At 45.6% G+C, this 13,672-nt stretch overlaps 1 long non-coding RNA gene across 1 annotated transcript in view; it reads right to left on the reverse strand.

Annotated features, from left to right (window-relative positions):
- LOC138843838 (uncharacterized) overlaps positions 1–13,672 on the reverse strand; it is a 51,501-nt gene that overhangs the window by 17,970 nt on the left and 19,859 nt on the right. The window contains exon 2 of the long non-coding RNA XR_011378888.1: positions 6,532–6,809. This is a non-coding gene — a long non-coding RNA (uncharacterized LOC138843838). The remainder of the gene's footprint in view (positions 1–6,531; positions 6,810–13,672) is intronic.

Raw genomic sequence — 13,672 nt, forward strand, 5'->3', positions numbered from 1 at the left:
TGGGAATATGGGAGTGAACAGGACAAGCCCCTGCCTCAAGGAACTTTTCTTCAGAACTAGAGATGGGAGACTTGGGGAATAGCTGGAGACAGACGACATAAATAATGAATATATGAGATAATTTCATGTACTGATAAGTGCCACACAGAACAAAAAATGGAGAGAGAGATTTGGGAGCTCCTGTAGCTCAAGAGGTTAGGGTAAGCATGTCCAAGCAGGTATTACTAAAGTTGCAACCCGGGGAGTGGTGAGTGTTTGGTCTAGCAGTTAAGAGGACTTTATACACATCACAGTACCTGAATTCAAGTTGACTTGGGCCTGGCCCAGCCCCAGTTGTTGCAACATTTTGGGGAGTGAACCAAAATTTAAACTTTAGAAAAATTTGAGTGTGGGAGGAGAGAGAGAGAGAGAGAGAGAGAGAGAGAGAATCTTCCATCTGCTGGCCTACTACAGATGTCTGAGTCATCTGGGACTGAGCCAGGCAGAAGTCAGGGGTCTAGAACTCAACCCAGGTCTCTTACATGGTTGGCAGGGAACCAAGTACTTCAACCATCACCTGCCACCACCCATGGTGTACATCATGTATAAAGTCATTGTGTGCTGAGACTATAAAGGATGACCTTCTAGTGAGGCTGAGTCTGACACAGGGCTGGAGCTAAGCTTTGAAACGTAGTCTATAGGAACTCATTCATCCTCAAACCAGGGACCACTATTACCTATAATCCCCAAACCTCGGCATGGTACAGCAGGTTAAGTTACTACTTAGGACACACACACCTCCTATACCAGAGTGTGGGTTCAAGTCCCAGCTACTCAACTTCTGATCCAGCTTCCTGCTAATGCATTCTGGGAGGTAGCAGACGATGGCTCAAGGGCTTGAGTCCCTTTTGCCCATGTAGGAGACCCAGATTGGAATTCTGAGCTCCCAGCTTTGGCTTGGCCCAACCTTGGCAGTTGCAGGCATTTGGGGAGTGAACCAGCAGATGGAAGATTTCTCTTTCTCTCTCTCTCTCTCTCTCTCTCTCTCTCTCTCTCTCCATTGCTTTTTGAAGTAGATGAGAAGTAAATAATTGTTTTTAAAAGTTAAAAAAAAAAGTTAAAAATCACCAGACCTTTGTATCTGTGTAATGAATACTGCCCTAAGACTGCTCACACAATACAGATGAAGTAGCACTGACTCACCTGCTTTATCTGATGAGGATCCATCTATGTCATCAGCAGGAAACAGCAGCAAAAGACCTCAATAGGCTTCTGTTTCTTTGGTTTTTGGGGTGGGTAGTAAACTGTCTTTTGAGCCAAGAGAAAGTGTCCTTGAATCCTAATTGGCTTTCATGTTGCTACCATCATCATCACTGGTTGTGCACATGGGGAAGAACTAATTGGGAAAGATTCGGCAGAAAGACAGCCAGAAAGGTCACGCTGAAGTCCAGCCACATCTTTCTCCCCTGACAATGGGGCCCATGTTCCTCTCGTTCCTTGTACAATAGAGCAGTCTGTTTTGTTACTAATCATTTTCAGCCTTAAACAACGCTAAGGCCAGACTTCCTCTGAGGCCTTATGGGACCTGACCCAGCATGGGCAGAAGCGTGTCCTCCATAAGTGGCAAGCTAGGGAGTGACTAGAGAGACTCAGGGTTGAACTCCAAAGATATGTTCCTTATGCTGTTCCAGATGGAAGAAGCCAAGACTTGATCTGTGCTGGCAAAGTTGTTTTTTAAACTGGAATTGCTGGTAAAGCTACTTCCCTAAAAGGCAACTCAGATCCTGCCTTCTGCCTGTCTTTCCCTGGAACTGTGGCTCCCTGCCATTCATGCTGCTGCTGAGAAGTCTCTAGACTCTCTAGGAGCCAGGGTTTTCTCATCCACTTGCCTCTGTCCCAATCCCTTAACTCCACTCAGCTACCCTCTGCCCATTCAGGACAAAGCTGAGCATTTGGAAAACTTTTCCATTAGTGTTGTGCAAAAGCAAAATGGCCCACATGTAACTTCCATCTTCAGACTCTGGGATGGCACAGGGGTGCCCTGGAATCACTTCTTAAAAGATTTAAGTCCAGCCCACGACACTGCTCAGCCTTCACCTCTGTGGTCTGATCTGGTCTCAGAATATCCCTGGTCTATCAGATCACTTGAAAATCAAATTTGGTTATCTCTCTGAATGGCTGTGATTCACTCAAAGTAGGATGGTTGCCATAGCTTAAAAGGAACATGGGTTCATAGGGGACCTGTGGGTCTTATTCTCTCTGCCCTCTGTGGAGAAGTTATATAAAGTAAAAGAGGGGAAATGAAGGAAAATCCTGCCAATCCTGAGGCCTCCTAAGGCTTCCCGGGTTTTGGTAACTGGGAATAGGACTATGGCCCAGGCCTCATATCTTGCCATCCTTCTCTGCCCTGGATTTCTATGAGTCTATCTGACTTCCCAGGCCAAGGGATGGTAACAAGAAACAGAGGAGGCATTACAAATCCAATAAAATTGAAATAATAAAATATTTGAGTCAATAAGGGACATCCATTAAGGGCAATATGAAGCAGGTAAAAATTGGAGGGATTGGTGCAGGTATTTGGTGCCCTGGGATCAAATCCCAGCTCTACTCCTGACTCCAGATTCCTGCTAATGCACACCCTTGGAGACAGCAGTGATGGCTCAAGTGGATGAGTCTCTGCCATCCACATAGGGTACCTGGATTGGGTTCCCAGTTCCTCACTTTGGGCTGGCCAAGACCTAGCTGTTACAGACATTTTAAGATGTTAAATTGAATCAACATCAAAATTATTTTTATATACTTTATTTTTTTTAAGATTATTTATTTGAAAGAGTTACAGAGAGAGGGGGAGAGAGAGATCTTCCATCTGCTGGTTTGCATCCCAAATGGCCACAACAGCTAGAACTGAGCCACTCCAAATCCAGGAGCTTCTTCTGGTCTCCCATATGGGTGCAGGGACCCAAGTACTTGGGCCATCTTCCACTGCTTTCCCAGGTGCATTATCAGAGAGCTGGATGGAAAGTGGAGCAGCTGGGACTTAAACCAGCACCCATATGGGATAAGGCACTGCAGAGGGTGGCTTAACCCGCTATGCCACAGCATTGGCCCCTTTATACGCTTTCTTAGTGTTTACATTTGTTTACCATCACTCAACTCATTGTTATCATGGAAGGGCAGGCATTTAGCACAGTGGTTAAGGCTTTGCTTGGGATACCTGCACCCCAATTAGGAGTGCCTGGATTTAATGTCTGACTCTGCTTGCTGCTAACATGCACCCTAGAAGGCAGATAGCTGTGGCTCAAGTACTTGGGTCCCTATCACCTACAGGGAAGACCCAAATGGAGTTCCTGGCTCCTGGGTTTAACCTGGCCCAATACCAGCTGCTGTGGGCATTTGGGGAGTGAACCAGTGGATGGAAGATCTCTCCCTCTTACTCTGTCTCAGTCTGCCTTTCAAATAAATCAAAACAAATGACTTTTTTTATTGGAGGGTTGAGAAAGGAAATGAGTAAGAGGAGTTGGGGAGAGATACTGAAGGTATAGGGAGCCCAATTTAATAGCAATAGCAAGCTACACTGGTGTTTCCTGAGCTCTATAAATGGAAAAGGGCAGAAAGGCTTTCTGTTTGTCTTTGGATGGTAGGAACTAATCCTCTTGGAAAAGGAATGGGTTCTAAAAGGATCCAAGGAATTAGACCAGACTCTGCATGATTCTGCAGAAGCAAGGGAATGTAAACCCCAGCCAGAGCAGGTTACCACCAGGATGCCTTTGTAGCTGTGCAGGGGCTTTCTATATGGTCCTAGATCTGTCGTTTGCTTCCTGGATTCCTATAGTTTCCTTTTTTATTTAAATTTAAGATTTCTTTCCTTATTTGAAAGAGTGACAACAGAAAGGGGGAGAGATCAACAAAGAGAGATACCCTTCATCCAATTTTTCACTCCCCGAGTGTCCACAATAGCTAGGGCCAGGCCAGGCCAAAGCCAGGAGCCCAGAATTTCATTCAGATTTCCATTTGTCAGGAACCCAGGTACTCGGCCATCATCTGCTGTTTTTCCAGGCACAGTAGCAGGAAGCTGGATCAGAAGTGTGAAGTAGCCATGCACTCTGATATGAGATGTGTGCATCCCAAATGGCAGCTTCCTTTCTTAAATGCACTAGCATGTGGTGGAGACTCGAGAGCTGCATATATTACAGATGCTCAGGTCCTGGAGAAAAGAAAATCTTATTTGTTTATCCTCATTAGCTTGTTTACAGTTCATAATGCCCCTATCTTCTCTTTAACAAAAGCAATGTAGGACGTGACTGTATGGATAGAGCACACACCAAGCACCAGAGGCTGTGAGCAGCAAAATAACTGATCTTCTGGAGAATGTTCTGTTTGAACTCGGCCATTTGGCTGTTCATTTGTTTCTTTTTCCTCCTATAAATGATAGTCCGATTTTGACCCAATTGGAAGCCCTTCCAAATGCTACCTAGTTACAGCTCAAGTTCAGTTTGCTCAAGTTACCATCTTGAAGCAGAATGGCAGTCAGTAAACTCACAGGTTTTCAATGGCATATTCTATGTGTATCCATCCCGACAAAGAGCACATCACATTTTATACAGTCATAGGACTTTGAGTGCCCAAGTGCCTTAAATAGTATGCAACAAAGAAACCAAGTCATTTGCCCAAGGGCACCATCAACATTCTTATTTCTACTCAGTCTTTTAGCATTTAATGTTCATGAATAGATTCCATTCTAACTTTATTGAATAAATGAGTATTTGAAAGGCAGAGAGAGAGAGAGAGAGAGCACGTGTGTGATCTTCTATGCACTGGTTCACTCACAAATGCCCACAACAGCCAGGGCTGAAGCCGGGAGCCTGGAGTTCAATCAAGACCTCCCACATGGGTGGCATGGACCAAAGCACTTGAGCCATTACTACTTGCCTCCCAGGGTGCATGTTAGCAGAAAGCTTGAATTGAAAGCACTTGATTCCAGGCACTTCTATATGGAATGCAGGTGTCCCAAACAGGGTCTTCACTACTGTGCCAAATGCCTGCTCCTCCATGATAACAAATAAAAGATTTCAGTGATTATGACCAAATCTATGCAGCAGTTAAAAAAAAAGTACACAGTAGGAAATCACATAAAAATAATTTCTATGTTGATTTAGTTTATAATCTTAAAACATCTGCCAGAAAATCTGTCAATATAAACCTGACCTTTGGAGCAGTGGGGATTAATGAGTAGTATCTGACAAGTCATAAAGGCTAGAAAATGGATGTCTAATACAAAGACAAAAGCACAATCTGCTACCTCAATGAATGTATTACTGCAAACAGGTTAATAGACAACAACTATCCTTTTCACACACATGAACATGATGTGTGACATCAGTCACTTTATTTATGTGTAATACTTTCAGAATGTTTTTAGCTTTGGGTGCCTCATTACTTTTTTTTAAAAAAGATTTATTTTTATTTATTTGAAAGAGTTACAGAGAGAGGTCTTCCATCTGCTGATTCACTCTCCAATTGGCCGCAACAGCCAGAGATGCACCGATCCGAAGCCAGAAGCCAGGAGCTTCTTCTGGGTCTCCCACTTGGGCGCAGGGGCCCAAGGACTTGGGCCATCCTCCACTGCTTTCTCAGGCCATAGCAGAGAGCTGGATTGAAAGAGGAGCAGCTGGGACTAGAACTGGCACCCAGATGGGATGCCGGTGCTTCAGGCCAGGGCTTTAACCCACTGTGCCACAGCGCCGACCCCACTTTATTACTTTTTAATCCCACTTTATCCTTGAAAGAAAGAGTAGGTAGAAGTGAGTATTTTTTAAAAATTAAGCCCCAGAGAAGTAAAAATGACTGGCTTAAGATTTTACAGGAGGGATCTATGCTGTGGCATAGTGGGTAAAACCATTGCTTATAGTGCCGGCATCCCATATGCGCGCCGGTTCAAGTCCAGGCTGCTCCACTTTCGATCCAGCTCTGCTATGGCCTGGGAAAGCAGTGGAAGATGGCCCAAGTCTTTGGGCCCCTGCACCCTCATGGGAGACCTGGAAGAAGCTCCTGGCTCCAGACTTCGGATGAGCCCAGCTCCAGCCATTGTGGATATTTGTGGAGTGAACCCAGTGGCTAAAAGAACTCTGTGTGTGTGTGTGCGTGTGTGTGCCTCTGCCTCTTTAATGAAGAAATAAATCTTCAAAAAAATTTTATAGGAACAACATGTGGATCTGGGAACAGTCTAGGTCTAAGGCCTGTGGTAGATCCAAGGCTTCAGGAAGAAGTAAGGACAATGGGGTGGGATTGATACTGGAGAAGTAGAGAAAGAAAGTTACTGAGGGCAAGAGACTGGTTTTATTTTCTCCTGAAGGTCTTCTAGCAGAAGCCATCAGCCAAGAGCAGCAGAAGCATTGCTCGGAGAAATAGGGGCAGGAAGAGGCAGCTGTGTTCCAACCTGCGCACAGCCTGGGGCTAAGAGTTGTGCTGAGCAGTTCCTAGTGTTTCAGTGGTACAGGCTCTATTGAACTTCACCATCAAGAGGGTCTCCTTCCTTCTCCTGTGCCCACATACCTTGAGCTTGGCAGGAATTCAACCTGGCCTGTAAGAGTCCCCTCAGAGCTCCACTTTTGGGAGTTAGGGGACTGGAAGTGGAGGCAGGAAGGAGGAGCAGGGGGTAGATTCCATCTCCCGGTCAGAGGGTTGGCCCTGGCGAGGACAGTCTCACTGCTGGGGATGGGCGTTCCTGGCAGCTGGCTTTGGCCTTTGTTTCCCTACACTCTTCTTTTGGCAGTCAGAGGCTTTCACTGTTGTGCTGTCACGGTCACATGGTGAAATCTTTGCACAGCTGCCTGGGGAAAAAGAGTGAGGGAGAGACTGAGATAGAGAGAGCGCCCGCTCTGTTCTTTCCATATATGAGGCTAAACAATTATTATTGGCATGATTAAAAGCCCATCAAAGTACTCTGTCCCTGAGTCTTATCCCTAGTTATATAACAAACTACCTCTCACCCTACTTTTGGATTTTTTTCACTCAAAGCATTTTCTGCATGCCCCCCACTCAGCATGCTTCTATTGACACCCCTAATAGTCCCACCCTGATCACACACACTGTCACCTGTACAGCACAAAGGACCTGTGTATAATCACTACACTCACTGAAAGGAAACATTTTAATCAACTCAATAACATGTGCATATGATGTTGGATAAATGGCTCAATTTTTTTTTACCCAGAAATTACCAGTGGCTCTTGCACATACACACACACCACCTCCACCACCACCTCTTTTCAAACTATTTTTTAATTTTATTTATTTTAAAGACACAGAAAGAGAATATCTTCCGTAATTCTCCAAATGTCTGCAATGACCTGGGCTAGGCCAAGCCAAAGCCAGGAGCTAGGAACTCAACACAGGTCTCCCACATGTGTGACAGGGACCCACTTGAGCCATCACCTGCAACCTCCCAGGGTGTATTTGAGTGGAAAGCTGAAATCTGGAGGAGAGCCAGAATTTGAACCCAGGAACTCTGATATGAGATACAGGTGTCCCAAGCAATGTCTTACTCACTGTGCCAAATACCTGCCCCTTACTACTTTAAAGTTTTGCAATCTGTCCTCGACCTCTCTCTCCAATATAAAACCCTGGATATCTATCCTGTTTCTCCACAATCGCCACACGTCTCCCATCAGTAAAGTGACCTGCTGTGACCAGATTTTACACAAGCATGGTTTTTAAAAATGTCTCGCCATCTTCAGTGGTAAATCTCTTCCTTATCTTTCCCGTGGCCCCTTGACTGCAGCTCCAGGGCTTCTGTGCTTCCAAGACCACTAATGGCATTGTCAGCCACTGCAAGCAGCAGCAACTGATGTGGCTGAGAGTCCAAGGAATGATCCATGCTGCCCCAGGATATCTCACCTTGGTCTTTACCTGTTAGCATCACAAGTGGTCAATAGCAATGTCATCTTACAGAGTATTGTTATGAAGTGAGGTGACTGACTTTTTTAAGCAATTAGAACAGGTCTTAAATATTCAAAGCTTTGTGTAATACTGTAATTAGCATCAGTACATCTGGTAAGTATCAGGAAAGCATCATTCAGTTAAAGGTGACATATTTGGGGCTGGTGATGTGCTGTAGCAGGTAAGGCCGCTGCCTGCAATGCTGGTATCTCATATGGGCGCTGGTTCGAGTCCCGGCTGCTCCACTTCTGATGCAGCTCTCTGCTATGGCCTGAGAAAGCAGTAGGGGATGGCCCAAGTACTTGGGCCCCTGCACCCATGTGGGAAGATCCAGAAGAAGCTCCTGGCTCCTGCCTTCAGATCGGCACAGCTCGGTCCATTGCAGCCAACTGGGGAGTGAACCAGCATGTGAAAGACTTCTTTTCTTTCTCTGCTTCTCCTTCTCTTTCTGTGTAACTCTGACTTTCAAATAAATAACTAAATATTTTTAAAAAATAAGTAAATACATGTGACTTTTAAAAATTTATTTATTTTACCTGTTTGAAAGGCAGACAGGGACAGAGACAGACAGAGATCTCCCATTTGCTGGTTTGCTCCCCAGATGCCCACTTCAGCCAGGGCTGAAGCCAGAACCCCAGAACTCAATCCAGGTCTTCCATATGGGTGGCAAGAACGCAATTAGTTGAGTCACTACTGCTGCCTTCCATGTTCTGCAGTAGCAGGAAGCTGGAGTCCAGAGCTGGAGCCAGGTATTGAACTCGGGTGCTCCAATGTGGGATGTGGAAATTTTTACTGGTAGGTCAAATGTCTGCCCAAGGATATTTATATTTTTATATGGTTAAAAAATTAAAAACATAATAAAATGGGCCAGTATTGTGGCACAGCAGGTTAAGATGCCGCTTGTGATGGCTACATCACATGTCAGGGTACTGATTGGAGTCTCAGGTACTCTGTTTCAGACCCAACTCCCTACTAATGCCTGTGAAAGCAGCAGAAGATGGCCCAAGTAATTAGGTCCCTACCACCCACATGAGAGACCCGGATAGAGTTCCTGGCTTTTGGTTTCAGCTTGGACCAGTCCTGGCTGCTGCAGCCATCTGAGGAGTGAACCACAGATGGAAGATCTTTCTTTCTCTGTGTCTGTCCCTCTCTGTGGCTCTGCCTTTATTCATTTGAAAGACAGAGTTACAGAGAGAGATAGAGACAGAGAGAGGTTTTCCTTCCACTGGTTCACTCCCCAGATGGCCGCAATGGCCGGAGCTGTGCCGACCTGAAGCCAGGAGCCAGGGGCTTCCTATGGGTCTCCCACGTGGGTGCAGGGGCCTAAGGACTCAGGCCATCTTCTACTGCTTTCGCAGGCCACAGCAGAGAGCTGGATCGGAAGTGGAGCAGCCAGGACTAGAACCGGCGCCCATATGGGATGCCAGCGCTTCAGGCCAGGGCTTTAACCTGCTGCACCACAGCGCTGACCCCTCAAATAAGTAGATCTTAAAAAAGATAAACAGAATAAAAAACACATGAAAATTATATTAAATTCAAATTTCAGGGCCAGCGCCGCGGCTCACTAGGCTAATCCTCCACCTTGCGGCACTGGCACACCGGGTTCTAGTCCTGGTCGGGGCGCCGGATTCTGTCCCGGTTGCCCCTCTTCCAAACCAGCTCTCTGCTGTGGTCCGGGAGTGCAGGGGAGGATGGCCCAAGTGCTTGGGCCCTGCACCGGCATGGGAGACCAGGAGAAGCACCTGGCTCCTGCCATCGGATCAGCGCGGTGCGCTGGCCGTAGCGCGCCGGCCGCGGCGGTCATTGGAGGGTGAACCAACAGCAAAGGAAGACCTTTCTCTCTGTCTCTCTCTCTCTCTCACTGTCCACTCTGCCTATCAAAAAAAAAAAAAATTCAGTGCCTATAAATAAAATTCTGTTGGAGCATAGCCATGTTTATCTTTCTACATATTCTCTGCAGCTGCTCATATACTTTAGGAGTGCGTAAGATGTGACAAGTGTCAAATAGGAGAGATAAGATGGCTTGCAAAGCCCAAGATATATACTCTCTGACCTTGCACAAAAACGTTTGTTCACCCCTGATCTAGAGTATTGCTTTTCAGTCCTCAAGTAGCTTTGGGAAAGGATATGTCTCGTTCTAGAGCAAAAGTGCTTTGCTAGAAATAGAAACCTTGAATTAAACAAGGCAGGATTTATTTTCTATCATATCAAAGAATCCTGGAGTTCGGCAGACTGGATTGACATATCCCTACGATCATTAGAGACTGCAATGGCTTCTTTCTCTTCTGCCATCCTTTTTGCATGAGTTCCAGATTACCCCCATGGCCATTTGATGGTTACTGGAACCCGAGCCATCACATCATGTTCTCAGCAGTCGGAAGTAGTAGTGAATCTATGTAAATGAACATGCCTCACAACTGAGTTAGCTCCCACTAAGTAGCCTTCCCAGAAGTCTTCCCAGATATTTCTCCCATCCAAGTACTAACCAGGCCTAACCCTGCTTAGCTTCCGAGATCAGACAAGATCGGGTGCGTTCAGGGCAGATGTTTCTTATTACACCTAATTGGCCACCTCCATTGGCAAAGGAGCAATGTAGTTCTATAGCTGAGAACACTACCACACAAATTCATTGAAGCAGGAGGACAGCATAGCCAGGCAATCAGCAATCTGCTTGGGAACAAGTAGCCTCTCCACATCCTTTTTAATGCCAAAATATAGTTTTAAATATATGGGGCAGGAATTAGGCATAGTGGTTAAGACACAGCTTGAGATACCCACATTCCATATTGGAATGTCTTGGTTCAAGCCCTTGCTTCAGATCCCAATTCCAGTTTCCTGCTAATGTGGACCCCAGGAGGCAGCAGTGATGGCTCAAGTAGTTGGGTCCTCCCCACTCACGTGAGGACTGAATTCCTGGCTCCTGGCCTGGGCAGGCATCTGGGGACTGAATCAGCAGATGAGGATTCTCTCTCTCTCTCTCTCTCTCTCCCTCCCTCCCCCCCCGCCCACCGTGGCTTTAAATACATTAAAATTTAAAAAAAGAAAAACACCTTCAACTCAATAGCAAATAAGCCAATTAAAAATGAACAAAGGCATTGAATAGACATTTCTACAAAGAAGATATACAAATGGTCAAAATATATGAAAAGATATTCAACATCACTAATCATGAGAGAAGAGAAATGCAAATCAAGACCACAATTTCACCTCATGTCAAATAAACAACAACAACAAAAGCCAAAGAAAATAACAAGCATTGGTGAGGATGTGGAGAAATTTGAACCTCTGTGAACTGTTGGTTAGAATGGAAAATGGTGCAGTTATGGAAAATAGTATGAAGGTTCCTTGAGAAATTAAAATACAATTACTGACCTGCCCCAGCATTCCCATTTCTGGGTTAATATCCAAAACAATTTGAAGTAGGATCTCAGGGCCAGTACTATAACGTAGCAGGTGAAGCTGCCACCTGCAGGGCCCCGGTTCAAGTCCCAGCTGCTCCACTTCCAATCCAGCTCTCTGCTATAGCCTGGGAAAGCAGTGAAAGATGGCACTTGCTGCACCCACATGGGAGACCCAGAGGAAGCTCCTGGCTCCTGGCTTTGGATAAGCTCAGCTCTGGCCATTGTGGCCATTTGGGGACTGAACCAGCAGATGGAAGACCTCTCTTTCTGTCTCTACCTCTCCTTCTCTCTCTGTGTAACTGTGACTTTCAAATAAATAAATACATCTTTAACAAACAATAAAGTGAGATCTCAAAGAGATATTTACACACCCATGTTCTTTGAAATATTATGCACAATTTTGCATCAAAACAAACTTTTTTTTTTTTGACAGGCAAAGTGGACAGTGAGAGAGACAGAGAGAAAGGTCTTTCTTCTATTGGTTCACCCCACAATGGCCTCTGCAGCTGGTGTGCTGTGGCCGGCACACTGCGCTGATCCAAAGCCAGGAGCCAGGTTCCTCCTCCTGGTCTCCCATACGGGTGCAGGGCCCAAGCACTTGGGCCATCCTCCACTGCATTCCTGGGCCACAGCAGAGAGCTGGCCTGGAAGAGGGGCAACCGGGACAGAATCCAGTGCCCCGACTGGGACTAGAACCTGGTGTGCTGGCGCCACAGGCAGAGGATTATCGTATTGAGCAGTGGCGCCAACCAGAACAAACTTATTTTTAATCCCATTTTCTACAAACATTTTGGAAAATCCTTGTACATACAATGAAATATTATCCAGCCTTTAAAAAGATGGAATTCTATCATGTGCTGTAATGTAGATGAACCTTAAGGACATTGTGCCAAATGAAATATACCAGTTAACCAAAAGACACTTCTTAATTCCACTCACATGAGGCATTTAAAGTAGTCCAACTCTTAGGTACAGAAAGTGATGTACGGTGATTGTCCTAAATGGTGAATTCAAGAGGTAGTAGTAAGAACATTGATTTGGTATCTTGGTAGGTCCAAGCAAAGAGATGATGGCTTGTAACACAAGAGTGAAAGAAGAAAAGTGGGCAAATCAGAGCTAGATTTGGGAGGCGACTGATTGGATGGTGGTTGACACAGAGATAGGATGCTGCCCAAAGTCTCCAGGTTTTACAACTGGGTGGGTGATGGGTCATTCTCAGACGGGAGGGAGGAAATAGATTCTGGGACGTGGGAATCTGGGCACTTGGGTTCTAGTCCCAGCTCTGTTTCTGCTTCTATAGATTGTAGTCTCATCTGTAAGATGAGGAGGTTGAAATAAATAATTTCTTTAGTCCCTTCCAATAAATGGCTCTACTAATCCAAACTATTATAACATATTTTTTTAAAAAATATATTTATTTATTTGAAAGTCTGAGTTACAGAGAGACAGAGAGAGAAACAGAGACAGAGGGAGAGAGAAAGACAGATCTTCCATCTGTGGGTTCACTCCCCAGATGGCCACAATGACCAGGACTGGGCCAGGCTGAAGCCAGGATAGGAGTGTCATCTTGGTCTCTCATTTGGTTGCAGGAGCCCAAGCAATAGGACCATCTTCTACTGCTTTCCTATGCACATTAGCAGGGAGCTGGATTGGGAAAGGAACAGCCAGGACTGAACTGGTGCCCATATGGGATGCCTGTGCTGCAGGCCATTGCTTAACTCGCTGTGCAACAGCCCTGGCCCCTAGACACATCTCAACATAAATTCATGTCTGAGTTTCTCCCATAGCACCAGCATGTAACGTGGGCTTTGAATGTGAAAAGGGATGCAGGGGGGAGATGTGAGAGGGTAGAGTTCTGGAGACCTGAAGGCAGCTGAGAAGATGCATGGCGAGACAGAGGTATCACTACAAAGAGAAACACATTGCCATGGACAGGAATGGGTGCACAAGCAAACTCTTCTTGCAACACAAAGGGCCAGCCCTCTCATACAGGGAAGGTTACCGGGGAGGAATTCTGAAAATGGTTAATCCATTTCAATGGGAGAAAAAAACAAAAAGAGCCAGGAAGAAAAAAATCAGTAGCATGATCCAAATCTGATGGAATTTCATAAGATCTCCCTCTAATGTACTTCCATTTGCTTTATAATCAACTTGGTTTCATCCAAAGCAAGCCCTTCCCCATTCAGTCTATTATTGCCAATCTTTTTTTTTTTTTTTTTTTTTTTTTGACAGGCAGAGTGGACAGTGAGAGAGAGAGAGACAGAGAGAAAGGTCTTCCTTTGCCGTTGGTTCACCCTCCAATGGCTGCCACGGCTGGCGCACTGTGGTCGGCATACTGCGCCGATCCGAAGCCA

The sequence above is a fragment of the Oryctolagus cuniculus genome, chromosome 9 (genome assembly GCF_051225735.1).
Source record: "Oryctolagus cuniculus isolate XC-2025 breed Fujian yellow rabbit chromosome 9, ASM5122573v1, whole genome shotgun sequence".
NCBI lineage: Eukaryota > Metazoa > Chordata > Mammalia > Lagomorpha > Leporidae > Oryctolagus > Oryctolagus cuniculus.